This window comes from Pseudophryne corroboree, chromosome 3, assembly GCF_028390025.1.
Source record: "Pseudophryne corroboree isolate aPseCor3 chromosome 3, aPseCor3.hap2, whole genome shotgun sequence".
NCBI lineage: Eukaryota > Metazoa > Chordata > Amphibia > Anura > Myobatrachidae > Pseudophryne > Pseudophryne corroboree.
The window spans coordinates 648495547-648512979 of NC_086446.1; positions in this window are offsets into that span (position 1 = coordinate 648495547).

Here is a 17433-nt window from a genome sequence, read left to right on the forward strand (position 1 = left end):
AGCACAAACCGGGAGTACAAGAGATAAACATGGTGACTATAAATCACAAGTAAAAATACACAACAGGTATATCTTGTGACACAATCCTATATCATATAGAAGAAAAACCTGATACACTTAGCCCCTTCAGGTATAGCAATATAGGAGTAGCACGCTGAGTGAAATACCCTGTAATAAGGCAACCACGCAGCAGCTACATGCACACACACATATATAGTCACAAGCGTACCATACAGAAATTATGTACCATAAACTGCACTGGACTAGCAATACAAAGTAATACTCAGTATGGCTATATGTGAGAACAATAGATATAACACTGCACATTAACTACTGGATGTATATCACAGGGTGTTTGTACCACACAACCCTGAATGTATCCACTCTTTCTTAACTAACACTGTCCCAATAACAGGTAGAATACTTAAGTGTCCTGTAGGAAGCACAGCACTGGCAATCAGGTGGTTCCACAGAGGAGGATTTACCCCAGCAGTCCCAGGAACAGCAAAGCTCTATCTGTAATGGCAGCTGGCCGGGAATGAGGGAGAAGAGAGCAGCTCCAGGGCGGGAACACTTGTAGAAATGGTGCCCTGGGGCTGGGGGGGAGGGGCCACAGGTCCGACCTGCTCCACCTGCTGGCTTCCCCACTGGGTGCTGCGGGCAGTGTAAAACGGAGATTGTGTAATAAAATACCCCCTGACCTGTAACATAGTATCTGAGGTTGAAAAAAGACAATTGTCCATCGAGTTCAACCTATTTGTGGTCTCCTATGCATGATGATTTGACTAAAATTTCTGACTGATGCTGCTGTCAGCCGTTGCATTTTATCCCTATTTATAGTAACTATAATGCATGACTATGCACCATACCCCTGGATATCCTTATCCATTAGGAATTTATCTAACCCATTCTTAAAGGTGTTGACAGATTCCGCCATTACAACTCCCTCGGGCAGGGAATTCCAAACACGTATTGTCCTTACCGTGAAAAAGCCTTTACGACGTATTGTGCGGAATCTCCTCTCCTCTAACCTGAGCGAGTGTCCACGAGTCCTCTGTGTTGATCTAACCAAAAACAGGTCCCGCGCAAGCTCTGTGTATTGTCCCCTTATATATTTGTAGATGTTGATCATATCCCCTCTTAGTCTCCGCTTTTCCAATGTAAACATGCCTAGTCTTTCAAGCCTTTCCTTGTATTCCATCGTCTCCATGCCCTTAATTAGTTTGGTCGCCCTCCTCTGTACCTTTTCTAGCTCCAGGATATCCTTTTTGTAGTACGGTGCCCAGAATTGTACACAGTATTCAAGGTGTGGCCTCACTAGTGATTTATATAACGGGAGTATAATACTCTCGTCCCTAGCATCAATACCCCGTTTTATGCATGCTAATATCTTATTAGCCTTCTTTGCTGCAGTCCTACTTTGGGTACTACTGCTTAGCTTGCTATCTATGAGGACACCTAAGTCCTTTTCCAGTACAGAATCCCCTAATTTTACCCCATTTAGTAGGTAGGTGTAATTTTTGTTCTTGTTACCACAGTGCATTACCTTACACTTGTCTGTGTTGAAGCGCATTCTCCATTTGGCTGCCCATGCTTCTAATTTAACTAAGTCATTCTGAAGAGACTCGGCATCCTCCTCTGTATTTATAGCCTTACACAATTTGGTATCATCTGCAAAAATTGACACCATGCTCTCTAGACCTTCTGTTAGGTCGTTAATGAAAATATTGAACAATAGCGGTCCTAATACTGAGCCTTGCGGCACACCACTTAGCACTTCAGTCCAAGTTGAAAAAGATCCATTAACCACAATGCGCTGCTCCCTATTATCTAACCAGTTTTTGACCCAAGTGCATATTGTGCTTCCTAGCCCTGATTCTTGTAGCTTGTAGATAAGTCTCATGTGTGGTACAGTATCGAACGCTTTGGCAAAGTCTAAAAAGATTACATCCACGTCTTTACCCTGATCTAGGTTTGCGCTTACTGTTTCATAAAAGCCAAGTAAGTTGGTTTGACAGGATCTGTCCTTCATAAACCCATGTTGATTCCTTTTAATGACCTTATTGACTTCAAGGAACTTCTGAATACTATCTCTTAGAATACCTTCCAATACTTTCCCCACTATAGATGTAAGACTAACTGGTCTATAATTACCTGGTTCAGCTTTACTTCCCTTTTTGAATATAGGCACTACTTCCGCTATACGCCAGTCTTTGGGAACCATACCGGATATAACTGAATCCTTAAAGATCAAAAATAGCGGTTTTGCCAGTTCAGAGTGAAGCTCAATTAGAACCCTTGGTTGAATACCATCGTGCCCTGGTGATTTATTAATCTTTAAATGTTTTAATCGGTCACAGACTACTTCCTCGCTTAAATAAGTACCTATTAGTGGGATATTCTCATTATTGAGATTGTTTGTCAGTCCCTGAATTGGGTCCTCTCTAGTGAATACTGTTGAAAAAAACTCATTTAGTGTGTCCGCTATGTCATTATCATTTTTGTTTAAGACTCCCAACTTGTCTTTTAAAGGGCCTATACTCTCCTTCTTTAATCTCTTGCTATTAATGTATTTAAATAATTTTTTGGGATTCGCTTTGCTTTCCTTTGCTACTAGTTTTTCAGTTTCTACTTTAGCCGCTCTTATTTCCTTTTTGCAAATTTTGTTACATTCCTTATAGTGCTGAAATGACTCTGCTTCCCCGTCAGATTTGTATTTTTTAAATGCTCGCCTTTTCTTGCCCATAAGTTCCTTAATCTTTTTGTTAAGCCACATTGGTTTATGATTTTTATTCCTGTTTTTGCTGCTCATAGGAATAAATTTGAGTGTATTTTTAGCTAGCAGGAATTTTAGTACCTCCCATTTCTCCGTAGTATTTTTTCCTAAAAACAAACCTTCCCATTCAATATCCCTGAAAAATACCCTCATCTTTTCAAAATTTGCTTTGCTAAAGTTTAGAGTCCTAGTTGAGCCAGTATAGGGCTGTTTATGGAAACTGATATTGAATGTGACCATATTGTGGTTGCTGTTTCCTATGGGTTCCCCTACTATAATACCTGATACCAAATTCCCATTGTTTGTTAATACCAGGTCTAAGATTGCATTGTACCTAGTTGGTTCCTCAATTAGTTGGACTAAGTAGTTATCATTAAGTGTGTTTAAGTGTGCCCATGAGATGACCCTGGTGGCTAGAGGAGCGGCTGCCCAGTAATCAGTGTCCACGCCAGTGCGCGCGCGGCCCACCTCCTACGGCCGCGCTGGATCGCGGTAAAGAGCGGGCACAGAAGCTTCTTACCTTCCCCTTATCTGCGGCCCCACGAACCGGGAGAGCGGCGGCATGTGTGTGACTCACGTTTGGAAGAAACCAGCGCCTCCGCTGCAGTGACCTGGAAATCAGGGCGCGGGAGTATACAGCGCCGCTCTGGGTGAGGGAGCCGCACACAGACAAGTCAGAAAGACTGCAGCAGCCCTTGAAGTCCTGTTAGTAAAAAATATTCTTTTTCTTGTAATTTAAGCTATCAATAGACTGCCTGAGGCAGCCCTCCTGTTAAGTGCCTGCTTACTGCATGGCACCAACTTACAAACTGAGCTCCTGTGCATGAGGGCGGGGTTATAGAGGGAGCGGCGCTGTGCATCTTGGGAACAGTCTGAAGCTTTGAGCCTGTTGGTGACTCGGATCAAGATCCTACTCTACACCCCGATGTAAATCCTTGTGGAGCCCAGTGTACCCCGCAGCAGAAATATATATTTATAGATATACAAATTATATATATATATATATATATATATATATATATTGTTTTTTGTTTCAATTAAAAATTTTATTGACGTTTTTAAGATTTCCAGTCCAAGTGACTGGGCATAAGAAGAATGATAACTGGTACAATCATAAATACAATAGAGGAAGTGGAATATAATATCAAATAAATCACATTGTTATTACACAGATTAATTAGTAATCAACTGAAGAAGCATAGTATAATTACTAACATATCTATAAAAAAATTAAATATAAATGGAAAAGAAAGTCAGATAAATAACAGGAAGAACAACTGACAAATAGGGTCTAATTGTCAATTGGGACTAAAGTAAAAAGAGCAAGTAATACCCCTTTTCCATTGTCAGAATAACCTGGGTTATTGCCGGGTCATGACACAGGGAAAAATAATCCAGATCCAGTGTATCAGGAATCCGACCCGGGTAGCTACCAGAGTCGGTATCAGGAAGGTGTGAACCAGCCAGCAGAGTGAGGTTTCAAGCTGCTGTGACATAGCTTGAAGTCATGTTCAATTACCTGGGTCAGACGCAGGTTTTTAGTGGAAAAGGGCTATGCAGTAACTGCGCATCTTGGTAGCACCACGTTCAACTGCAGGTGGGGGAGATGTAACGTGCAGGGAGATTTAAATTTGGGAGGGACGTGTCCAAAGTAAAATCTAAATTGCAGAGTAAAATTAAAGCTGTCCAGTATTTGTGGGCTACATGCAAAAGCAGCCAGTATTTATCCTGCATGCAAAATAATAAATGTATTTGCACCCCTTGCAACATGATTTGTCCAGGTGCTCAGTTGCGTGCTCGTTTTTGCTTAACACCTAACTCGGAATCAGGCCCAAAGTGAGTAGAAAGTAACAGTAGAAGAATAGGGACAAATGGGATAATGGCATAATAAAGAACAGTCCCACTTTTTGGGAGTGTCCCGCGGGGGATAGGGTGGCATTCTCACTGCTGCTCTGCATAACAGAGCAGCGAGTGAATAGATGCTGTGCGCATACTAACGGCATCTGTTCATAATGCAGGAAGAGCCTGGGGGCAGCTCAGCATCTCCCCCAGAGCGATGAAAGGGGGGGCGGGGTGCTATGAGACCATACCCCCTTTCTTAGAGGCCGCGTCTCCTTTGTGGCGCACAACACCTGAATGTAAGCCATAATGTTGGATGGCTTGGTCACTATCATTATATGTTTCTAAGCCATCAAAAACTCTGCAGCACCAGACAGTCAGAACAACAAATCCTATAAAATCACATACAAAAAGAGAACACGGATATACAAGAATAACAAAGTAGGCCTGGTTCAGATGTGAATGGAGTTGGTGATAACACTGAATGGTAATTCAGAAGTAGGGATCTATTATAATCAGACGCCTCCTGCTGCAGTAGTGATCCGACCTGCGTCCTAGGACACAGCATTGGATCACTGAATTACCATTGGATGGCTTGCTGCACCCATGGTGCTGCGCCAGTTGGCTGTCGCAGAGGCCAAGAAATCTCCGTCCAATGACTGGGATCCTTGGCCTCTTCCCTCTCCCTAAACGGCAGCAACAAATGGAGGCCATTCCCTGCCTCTTCCTCGCCCCCCAGACCATCAATCACTGATAGTCTACTGCTGCTCTGCAGCCTGTGTAGCAGGACCTGTTTGCACACTTGCAGAACGTGTCCTACGCATGCGCCAAGTGACGATAGTTGGTACTTTGTGACACAGGGTGCAGCTCCAACCACATCTGTATTCGGGCCAGTGTTTGCACACTTGAGACAGATGGTAAAGGATGACCTTGCTCCTGACAGCTTACAGTCAAAGTGAATTTGTTAGTGGTGCTCACATTGAACCTGCTTCCGAACTACGAAAAAATTAAATATGATGGGGGAAAAAAGAAGCAAAGAAGAAGACATTTGTTCCTGGAAGAAGCCATGCTGCAATGCAAGGATTGCAAAATTATTTATATTTTGCATGCAGGGAAATTACTGACTACTTTTAAATGTAGGAACAAATGCTGGGCAGCTTTGTCCTTACACTGCAATTTAGATTAGAGTTTGGGCACGCCACTCTCAATCCTAAAGGGCCCTACACATTGATCGATCCGCCGCCGAGCTGCCCGACGGCGGATACGGCCGACGGGCGACCCGGCGGCGGGGGAGGGGGGGGGGGGGGTTATTGACGGGGGGAGTGAAGTTTCTTCACTGCCCTGGTCACCCGGCTCCATAGAAGTGCAGGCCAATATAGATGAGATCGTCCATATTGGCCTGCATGCACAGCCGATGGGGCACCAGCGATGAATGAGCACGGGGCCGCGCATCGTTCATCGTTGGTGACTCCACACTCAAAGATATAAACGGTATCGCGTTCAATAATGAACAAGATCGTTCATATCTTTGAGGATTATCGCCCAGTGTGTAGGGCCTATAAGTCTCTGCATATTTTCATTTCATTCAACCTGCAGTGCGACGTGGTTTTACCTAGGTGAAATGTTACTGTAATTGCTTTTTTGTTTTGCTCGAAACTCAGAATCAACCCAAACAAACTAAATAAGAGAATGCATCTTTTGACATTCATGAATGCTCATTAAAGTATTTGTCATTGTATATAGATATAACCCTGTTTCCTGCCCATATAAAGTCAGCATGGTGGGTGTTTTCCATCTACATGTTGTAAGCTTCTCTACCTTTATTCCATAGTGCTTTATGAGCAGGATCATCGCCTCATGCAAGTCTATAAAATTATAAGGCTTTGAAGCATTTTAGGATTTAGAAGACTTGACATTGCATTTATAATCTTTCATTCCTTTTGATATTGATTGTTATGGCAGTTTTGATTGTGAATCACAGGTTGTGTACTATGTGAGTTTTATTGTGGTTCTTCTTATTTGTCTGCTTCTCCCTGTCAGTTCCTGCGGCTTGTGTGCTCCAGCACACATCTCGTAGGGGGCATGATCACACCCATATGTGCTTGTTGAACACCTAATTTCAATATCATGGCAGATAATATGGAATTGTTACTCCCTCATCTACTCTAACAGCCATCACTCTCCTGGGATTTCTTTCCACTAGATTTTGGAACAAGGCTGCAGAAATTTCCTTCCATTGAACCACAACAGCAGGTCAGGCACTAATGTATAGTCCATATCGTAGGAAAATATAGTGCATATCACACCGTGTGTATACAGCTTGCGATGCCGATGCACGGTCCCGCGGGGTCGGCATCGCAAGAAAAAAAATAGACTGTGCAGGCAGCCCAGCATTGACTATATCGGTGGTGTCGGGCTCCGGCCACATCACATAATCAATGTGTGTACGTACCTTAAGGCCAGGCTCACAGTTGGCATTTCAATTCATTCACAGATGGTTGATGGGGCTGGGGTCACAGCTGTGTGCAGGTCAGTCAAGTCTTCCACATCGGATTTTGAAAAACTACTTTTTGATGAAACTCACTTTGTGCATGGTGGTCATGCTGAGACTAGAATGGGCCTCTCCAAAACTGTTACCACAAAGTTGGAAGTAGACAATTCTATGAAATGCAATTCAGTGTTGTAGCATTAAGATTTCTCTTCACTGGTGCTAAGGGGCCCAGGACAAACCAGCCGCAGACCATTACATTCAGGCTGGAAGCATTTTCAGATTGTGAATTACACACAATTGGTAAGGCAGCGGTACGATAAGGCAGCAGCATTCTCTACCTGCCTCCAAGCCTGCAGCCGGCCAATTAATGTCTGTCAGCATCTGACTGGTGGAAGGCTGGAAGCATATAGAGAGACAGCACAGGACTGCAGGAGGTTTAAGTTATGATTTATTTTTCTCATATGTCCTAGAGGATGCTGGGGTCCACTTTAGTACCATGGGGTATAGACGGTTCCGCAGGAGCCATGGGCACTTTAAGACTTTTTCAGAGCGTGAACTGGCTCCTCCCTCTATGCCCCTCCTCCAGACCTCAGTTTAGAAAATATGCCCAGGCAGACTGGAGCTCTACTGAGTTCTACTAAAATACTTTATTTAGGTTTTTTTTATTTTACAGGGAGACTGCTGGCAACAGTCTCCCTGCTTCGTGGGACTTAGGGGGAAGAAGTAGGAACCAACTTCCTAAATAGTTTCATGGCTCTGCTTCTGCTGACAGGACACCATTAGCTCCTGAAGGGTACTGAACACTAGCTGCGGCTATGCGCTCACTCCCACAGCACGCCATCACCCCCCTAACAGAGCCAGAAGTCAGAAGACTGGTAAGTAGTATTACCGGAGATCTGCAGAGAGGGACCTCCGGTCATCGTGATGGCTTAAGGTACCGCGCAGCGGGCAGGAACGCTGCGCGAGCATGCTATCCATAACACAGAACCCAGCAGGGTGCAGGGCGTGGGAGGGGGGGTTGGGGTGGCGCCCTGGGCAGCATGAAACCTACTCTCACTGGCAAAAGGTAGCATATGATGTTGTGGCACAGTCCTACACCCCCGCCAGTATAAATATTAGAATTTAGCTCTATGGGGAAACGCGCCATTACAGGGGGCGGTGCTTCTTCCTCAGGCAGCCAGCACACTGCTCAGCACCATTTTCTCCCACCTGCTGCAGGGAAAGAAATGCTGATCCTCCTCTCCACTTCTGAATCAAGTATCAGGGTGCAAAAAGGGGGGGGGGAGAGTGTAATTTGGGTGCTCAGTCATATTATTGGCATTATATAAGCGCTTAAGGTCTCTGTGTACAATATACATGACACAGGGATTTTTCCTTGGCGCTGAGTTGTGAGCTGGCAATTCCTGTTCTGTGTCCTTCTGACAGATTTTACTGTGGGTCTGTCCCCAATAAGCCCCGGAGTGTCTGTGGTGTGATTGTGCACGTGTGTGACATGTCTGAGGCAGGAAGCTTTTCCCCTGAGAGAGCCATTTTAGGGATAGAGTTGTAATGTGGTGGCGCTGCCGTCGCACCACGAGCCTGAATGGGTGAAAGAATTACGTGATAGTGTGAATCACATCAGTAAGACATTGGATAAGTCTGAGTCTCATGCAGAAAACTGGAGAAAATCAGTGGAAGATGTGATTTTTAGTAGTTCTGCTTTTTCATCCACAGGGGACCCCTCTGGTTCACAAAAAAGATCTTTTGCACAAGTAGTACAAACTGATACCGACACGGACTCTGATTCCTGTGTCGACACTAGTGATTCCAGGGGAATAGATCCAAAGTTAGCGAAAAACATTCAATACATGATTGTTGCTATAAAGGAGGTGTTAGAAGTTACGGAGCCCCCTCCTTTACCACATGAGAAGGCTTACTTTAATAAAGAAAAGATAATTAATGTAACTTTCCCTCCATCTCATGAGCTGAACAGTCTCTTTAAAGGAGTCTGGACTAACCCTGAAAAGAAATTTCAGATTCCAAAAAGAATTCAGGCAGCTTACCCTTTTCCTGCAGAGGACAGGAAAAGGTGGGAATCACCCCTCATTTTAGACAGTGCCCTGTCTCGGTTAACAAATAAGGTGATTCTCCCTGCGCCTGGAACGTCTTCACTAAAGGAGCTGGCAGACCGCAAGTTAGAGACTACATTAAAATCTATTTATGTGACCAATGGGACACTACTCAGGCCTACCATTGCCTGTGCGTGGGTGAGTAGTGCTATTGAAAAGTGGTCAGAAAACTTGTCATCAGACATTGACACAATAGATAGAGACGAGATGCTCCTAACATTAGGTCATATCAAAGACGCTGCTGCATATATGCTGGAAGCCATGAAAGATATTGGTCTCTTGGATCAAGAGCCACTACCATGGAAATTTCAGCACGTACGGCGTTGTGGATTCGCCAATGGAATGCTGACGCAGATTCCAAAAGGAATATGGAGGCTCTCCCGTATAAAGGCGAGGCCTTGTTTGGAGATGGGCCGGATGCCTTAGTTTCTGCGGCTACCGCAGATAAGTCGACATTTTTGCCTAATGCTCCTGCGCCGGCGAAAAAGACACATCTCTCTAAGATGCAGTCCTTTCGGCCCAATAAATACAAAAAGGGTAAAGGTTCCCCTTTCTTTGCGGGTAAAGGAAGGGGAAAAGGTAAAAAATCCACAGCCTCTCCTGGATCACAGCATGCCAGATCTTCAGCATGACGCTGGAGCTCCCTTGCGGGAGTCCGCTCAAGTGGGGGCACGTCTGAAACTCTTCAGTCAGATTTGGGTTCAATCTGGCTTGGACCCGTGGGTCTCACAAATAGTGTCCCACGGGTACAAGCTGGAGTTTCAAGACATTCCACCATGCAGATTTTTCAAATCGGCCTTACCAGTTTCTATCCCAGACAGGGAAGTGGTATCAGCAGCAATACAAAAATTGTGTCAGGATCAAGTCATTGTCCTGGTTCCCTTGTCGCAACAGGGAGAAGGGTTTTATTCAAGCCTTTTCATAGTTCCGAAGCCGGACGGCTCGGTCAGACCGATTCTAAATTTGAAAGCACTGAACCTCTGCCTGCAAAGGTTCAAATTCAAGATGGAATCTCTGAGGGCAGTGATTTCCAGTCTGGAGGAAAGGGACTTCATGGTGTCAGTGGACATAAAAGATGCCTACTTACATGTTCCTATCTATCCTCCGCATCAGGCTTATCTGAGATTTGCAGTGCAGGATTGTCATTACCAATTTCAGACGTTGCTGTTCGGACTCTCCACGGCACCGAGGGTCTTCACCAAGGTGATGGCGGAGATGATGGTCCTCCTTCGACAGCAAGGAGTCAATATAATTCCTTACCTGGATGATCTTCTGATAAAAGCGAGGTCCAGGGAAAGGTTGGTGCAGAATATTGCACTCTCCCTGACAGTACTTTAACAACACGGTTGGATCATAAATTTTACAAAGTCACAGTTGGAACCGACGACAAGATTATCGTTTTTGGGGATGATACTGGACACAGAAGTACGGAGGGTATTTCTTCCAGTATAAAAGGCTCTGGAGATCCAGAGAATGGTCAAACAAATTCTGAAACCAACAAGACTGTCGATTCATCAATGCATTCGGTTGTTGGGGAAGATGGTAGCGGCCTACGAGGCCATACAGTTTGGCCGATTCCATGCCAGAGTATTCCAGTGAGACCTGTTGGACAAGTGGTCCGGATCCCATCTACACTTGCATCAGAGGATAATCCTGTCATCTAAAGCCAGAATTTCGCTCCTGTGGTGGCTGCACAGTTCTCACTTCCTGGAAGGACGCAGGTTCGGGATTCAGGACTGGGTCCTAGTAACCACGGATGCAAGTCTCCGAGGCTGGGGAGCAGTCACACAGGGGGAAAGCTTCCAAGGAAGATGGGTAAGTCAAGAAGCCTGTCTTCACATAAACGTTCTGGAGTTGAGAGACATTTACGGCCTTCTACAAGCGGTGCATCTTCTTCAAGATCAACCCATACAGATCCAGTCGGACAATGTAACAGCAGTAGCGTGTCACAACTGAGGGTTTAGGCTGACGGGAGGATAACAAGCAGTATTCAAGTTTAGCAAAGACAGTGGCAAATAACACAGTTCCTGGAATACATAACCATAGAAGGTTTCTCAGAGCACTGGTAGGTTTAGAACAGATGTAAAAGTCCTTTGATGGAATCACCTTACCAGGCCTGGTTGTAGTTGTAGAAATAGCCGAGGAACATGCCAGTAGTTGTAGCAGGTGAATCTGTAACTTGAGTATGCTGCTGTATCAGCTGGATGGAACCAGCCAGGTGGTAAGACACGGAGTGGATGCTGAGTGGAATCAGCCAGGTGATGAAATGCAGAGTGGATGCTGAATGGAATCAGCCAGGTACTAAAGTCACGGAGTGGATGCTGGATGGAACCAGCCAGGTGATAAAACACAGAGTGAATGATGTGAGATGCTAGGGAGCGTAGAAACAGAATAGCTGAAAGATGATTACCGGTGGTAGTGGATACTGCTGGTAAGATAGGATCCGCTGGATCAGCACCGGTGTTTGGTAGAAGCTGGAATCAGTTGAAAGCTGGCTGCTTGGAAGCAGATAGTAGATAGCTGGAAACTGGACAGCCACGGAAGGCTGTAGAGTCAGGCTGCACTGCAAGATGGAAAGCAGGTGCGGGTCTCTTTGTGGATGCTGGAGACAGGAACTGGAACCTGGAGAAACAAGCCACAGGAGAGCGAGACTGGAACAAGGTATGACATTCAAAGCACTGACATCTATCTGGCCCAGACACAGGATACTTATACCTGCTGCTATGCAGGCATTGGCTGGGCAATTATGCAGATTCCAGAGACGGTGGATTGGAGGAATTGGAGCATGTGATCAAATCCAACATGGCTGCGCCCATGCTGGAACCTGGAGGGAAAACTGGTTTGAAATGAAATGTGCAAACATAATGATAATGGCGGCGCCGGCCGCGGAGGACAGGAGACGCCAGATGACAGTTATATGCTGAGACACTTGGAGGGCAGCAGAGGCCGCGGCAGGCATAATACATGATTCTGAGAACCTGCAGCAATAACACAGTAACGGCGGCGGAGGCCGCGGAGGACGGGAGACGCCATGTTGGATTCAAACATGGCGCCGCTGTGGTAGTGTCTCAGAATGACAGGAGGGATGTGCAGAGTGTTGACACAGATGAGATCCGGATTTGGAACGCTGGGCCAGTCTCAGAAGACACCTAAATGGCAGGTAATGGCGTCCAGATACCCGGATCGTGACAGCACCCCCCCCTTTAGGAGTGGCCCCAGGACACTTCTTAGGCTTTAAAGGAAACTTTGAGTGGAAATTTCGGACCAAGGCAGGAGCATGGACGTCTGAGGCATTGGTCCAAGAGCGTTCTTCAGGACCATAGCCCTTCCAGTCAATGAGATACTGTAACTGACCGTAACGGAAACGTGAGTCCAAAATCTTGGCCACCTCGTACTCGACTCCCCGTTGAGTCTGAACTTTGGGAGCTGGAGGAAGTGCGGAATGAAACCGATTCAGGATCAGCGGTTTCAACAAGGAAACATGAAATGTCCTGGGTATTTTCAAGAAGGGTGGTAACTGTAATCTGTAGGCAACAGGATTGATGACTTGTTCAATCTTGAAGGGACCGATGTAGCGAGGTGCAAATTTCATGCTGGGAACTCTCAACCTCAAATTCTTCGTGGACAACCACACACGATCACCCACCTTGAGAGCAGGAACCGCTCTAAGCTTCCTATCGGCAAACTTCTTATACCTGGATGAGGCTTTAAGCAGGGCTGCGCGGACGTTCTTCCAGTTATTTGAAAACTGACGCAAGGTGACATCCACTGCTGGAACAGAAGTTGCGGGAAGCGGTTGAAATTCTGGGACTTTAGGGTGGAATCCATAATTAATGGAGAATGGTGTCGAAGAAGATGAGGAATGGTATTGATTGTTGTGGCTGAACTCGGCCCAAGGAAGGAGTTGAACCCAGTCATCTTGAGAGGAAGACACATATATACGGAGGAAGGCCTCCAAGTCCTGATTCACCCTCTCGGTTTGACCATTGGTCTGAGGATGGTAAGCTGTGGAAAACTTTAACTTGACTTGGAGGGCTTGACACAAACTTCGCCAAAATTTGGCTACAAATTGTACTCCACGATCCGAGATAATCTCTTCAGGAAGACCGTGAAGTCGGAAGATCTCTTGTATAAACACTTGAGCCAACTTGGAAGCTGACGGAAGACCGGTGAGAGGGATGAAATGTGCCATCTTGGTGAACCGGTCAACTACCACCCAGATGGTATTAAACTTGTTGCAGATAGGTAGATCGGTAACAAAGTCCATCGACAAATGGGTCCATGGTCGACGGGGAACAGATAATGGAACCAGTTGCCCCGCAGGCGACTGGTGGGAGACTTTGTGTTGGGCACACTTTGGGCAGGAGGCAATAAATTCCATAACGTCCTTCTTCAGAGTTGGCCACCAGTAAGACCTAGAGATAAACTCCAGGGTTTTCTGAATGCCTGTATGTCCAGCAAAGCGGGAAGCGTGGGCCCAATGCATGAGCTTCTTCCTTAGAACTGGCTTAACAAAACTTTTCCCTGGCGGGGGCGTAGAGTCCATCCCTACCGTGGAGAATGCCAACGGATTAATAATAGGATGCTTGTATGCAGACTCGGACTCATTTTCTTGCTCCCATGAGCGGGAAAGGGCATCGGCCTTACGATTCTGAGAACCCGGACAGAACTGGAGTTTAAAGTCAAACCTAGAGAAGAAAAGTGCCCATCTGGCCTGACGAGGGTTCAGACATTGTGCGCCTTTGAGATATAAAAGATTTTTGTGGTCGGTAAGTATGGTGATTGAATGAGAAGCTCCCTCCAACAGGTATCTCCACTCCTCCAGAGCGAGCTTGATGGCTAGCAACTCCTGATCGCCAATGGCATAGTTGCGCTCAGCTGGGGAGAACTTCCGGGAGAAGAAACTGCAAGGATGTAGATGTCCATCTTTGGCCCTCTGGGATAACACCGCTCCTACTCCAACGGAGGAGGCATCTACCTCTAAGATAAAAGGAGAGTCGGTGTCGGGCTGTTTCAGAACTGGTGCAGAGATGAACCGTTCCTTCAGAAGGTGAAAGGCCTGCGTAGCTTCTTCGGACCACTTGGACGGATTAGCACCTTTCTTGGTAAATGCAGTGATAGGCGCCACAATGGTGGAAAAGTCTCGTATAAACTTTCTATAATAATTGGCGAACCCTAAGAACCTCTGGACCCCTTTGAGGGTTAAGGGTATAGGCCAATTCTGGATTGCTTGGAGTTTCTCAGGATCCATCTCTAGTCCGGAACCGGACACAATGTAACCTAGAAACGGAATGGCTTTAACTTCAAACATACACTTCTCCAATTTACAATAGAGGTGGTTGACACGGAGACGGGAAAGAACCTCCTTTACCCAGAAACGATGATCTTCAAGATTATAAGCAAATATGAGGATGTCATCTAGATAAACCACGACATGGCGGTATAAGATGTCCCTGAAGATCTCATTCACGAAGTGCTGGAAGACTGCTGGAGCATTGCTCAATCCGAAGGGCATGACGAGGTACTCATAATGTCCGTCACGGGTGTTAAAGGCGGTCTTCCACTCGTCACCCTCACGGATCCGGATGAGATTGTAGGCACCCCTCAAGTCCAGCTTTGTAAAAATGGTTGCACCACTAACTCTATCGAAGAGTTCTGTAATCAGGGGTAAAGGGTATCGGTTCTTAATGGTAATGTCGTTCAGACCTCTGTAGTCGATACACGGACGCAGACCACCGTCTTTCTTCTTAACGAAGAAGAAGCCTGCGCCGGCTGGAGAAGAAGATGGTCGGATGAAACCCTTTGCCAGGTTCTCTTTGATGTACTCTTCCATGGAGTGTGTCTCAGGCAGAGACAACGGATAAGTTCGGCCTCGCGGTGGAACCTTCCCTGGAATGAGGTCGATTGGGCAGTCCCATTCTCTATGAGGAGCAAGGATATCAGCAGAGGCTTTACTGAACACGTCCGTGAAGTCTTGATATGGAGGAGGTGGAACATCAGATGACCTGGGGAAGGAAGAACAAACAGGAAGAACTTTGGCTAAACAAGTCTCAGCACAGGAGGGACCCCATGCCAGTATTTGCGTAGTCGTCCAGTCAATCGATGGGTTGTGGAGACGGAGCCATGGAAGGCCTAAAACCACTGGATGTGTGGCTCTTGGAATCACTAGAAAAGAAATATACTCAGAATGAAGAACTCCCACTCTCAGACGAACTGGAAGAGTCCTTAAGGAAATGACTGCGTCAAAAATCTTGCTACTATCCACGGCAGTCAAAGAGATGGACGAGGACAGTCTCTCGGTGGGTAGGGACCACCGTTTAACATAAGCTTCGGTTATGAAATTCCCAGCTGCTCCGGAATCAAGGAGGGCAATGACGTTCCTGTAACGTTGAGCAATTTGGAGCGACACTGGGAGGTTACAATCATGAGGAGATAGAGAGGAGATCATTACTCCTTGCCGGCCCTCTCCTTGGCGAGCTAGGATCTGGAGTCCCGAACGTTTGGGACAGGCGTTGATAGTGTGCGACGGAGCTGCACAGTAGAGACATAGAGACTCGGAGAGGCGTCTTCGGCGCTCAGCGGGAGATAGACGGGAACGACCAATTTGCATAGGCTCATCCTTGGATGGAGATGGTTGACGAGGAGCAGAAGATTTAGGAACGGATGATCTTCCTCGCTCGGTTGCTCTCTCTCTGAACCGTAGATCAACCTTCGTGCATAGTGAAATTAGTTCATCCAACTTAGAAGGCAAGTCTCTGGTAGCTAACTCATCTTTAATGCGTTCTGACAAGCCATGCCAGAATGCAGCATACAGGGCCTCGTCGTTCCAGGCCAGTTCAGATGCCAGGATTTTGAACTGTATAAGATACTGTCCCACAGTACGTGTTCCCTGGCGTAGACGGAGAATCTCAGATGAAGCAGAGGAAACCCGGCCCGGCTCGTCGAAGATGCGCCTGAATGATGCTACAAAGTCAGTATAGGAGGACAGCAGGGGATCAGACTTCTCCCATAACGGTGATGCCCAATCAAGGGCTGAGCCACTGAGGAGAGAAATAATATAAGCAACTTTGGTACGGTCACTGGAGAAGTTGCCAGATTGAAGCTCAAAATGGATTTCGCATTGGTTGAGAAATCCCCTGCAGAACCTTGGAGATCCGTCAAATTTTGCTGGCGTTGGAAGATGAAGACGTGGTATGGAAATGGGCAAGGTGGGTGGGGTTACAGCTGGAGTCACTGTGGTGGACGCACCAGACGTGCCAGGTCCACGGAGGGTCGTCTGAATCCCATCCAGCCGAGTAGAGAGATCCTGGAGACAGCGGATGATGTGACCTTGTGCAGCCTCCTGATGTTCGAGTCTGGCTGCCAGTTCTTGCATAGGTCTAGCCGCTTGATCCTGGTCTCCGGCTGGATTCATATGGTCAGTGCTTACTGTCACAACTGAGGGTTTAGGCTGACGGGAGGAAGCCTCAGTTGTAGGGGCTGAGTTGAAATTAAACCTGGGAGGTTTAATCAGACCCCTGGACATGTAAGTGCAGAATGATTACCCGAAGGTGTGACCATGACAACCAGTTTAAAATTCAAAATAAAAGTTTATTAACAGACTCCGTGTGATAACAAGCAGTATTCAAGTTTAGCAAAGACAGTGGCAAATAACACAGTTCCTGGAATACATAACCATAGAAGGTTTCTCAGAGCACTGGTAGGTTTAGAACAGATGTAAAAGTCCTTTGATGGCCTTACCAGGCCTGGTTGTAGTTGTAGAAATAGCCGAGGAACATGCCAGTAGTTGTAGCAGGTGAATCTGTAACTTGAGTATGCTGCTGTATCAGCTGGATGGAACCAGCCAGGTGGTAAGACACGGAGTGGATGCTGAGTGGAATCAGCCAGGTGATGAAATGCAGAGTGGATGCTGAATGGAATCAGCCAGGTACTAAAGTCACGGAGTGGATGCTGGATGGAACCAGCCAGGTGATAAAACACAGAGTGAATGATGTGAGATGCTAGGGAGCGTAGAAACAGAATAGCTGAAAGATGATTACCGGTGGTAGTGGATACTGCTGGTAAGATAGGATCCGCTGGATCAGCACCGGTGTTTGGTAGAAGCTGGAATCAGTTGAAAGCTGGATGCTTGGAAGCAGATAGTAGACAGCTGGAAACTGGACAGCCACGGAAGGCTGTAGAGTCAGGCTGCACTGCAAGATGGAAAGCAGGTGCGGGTC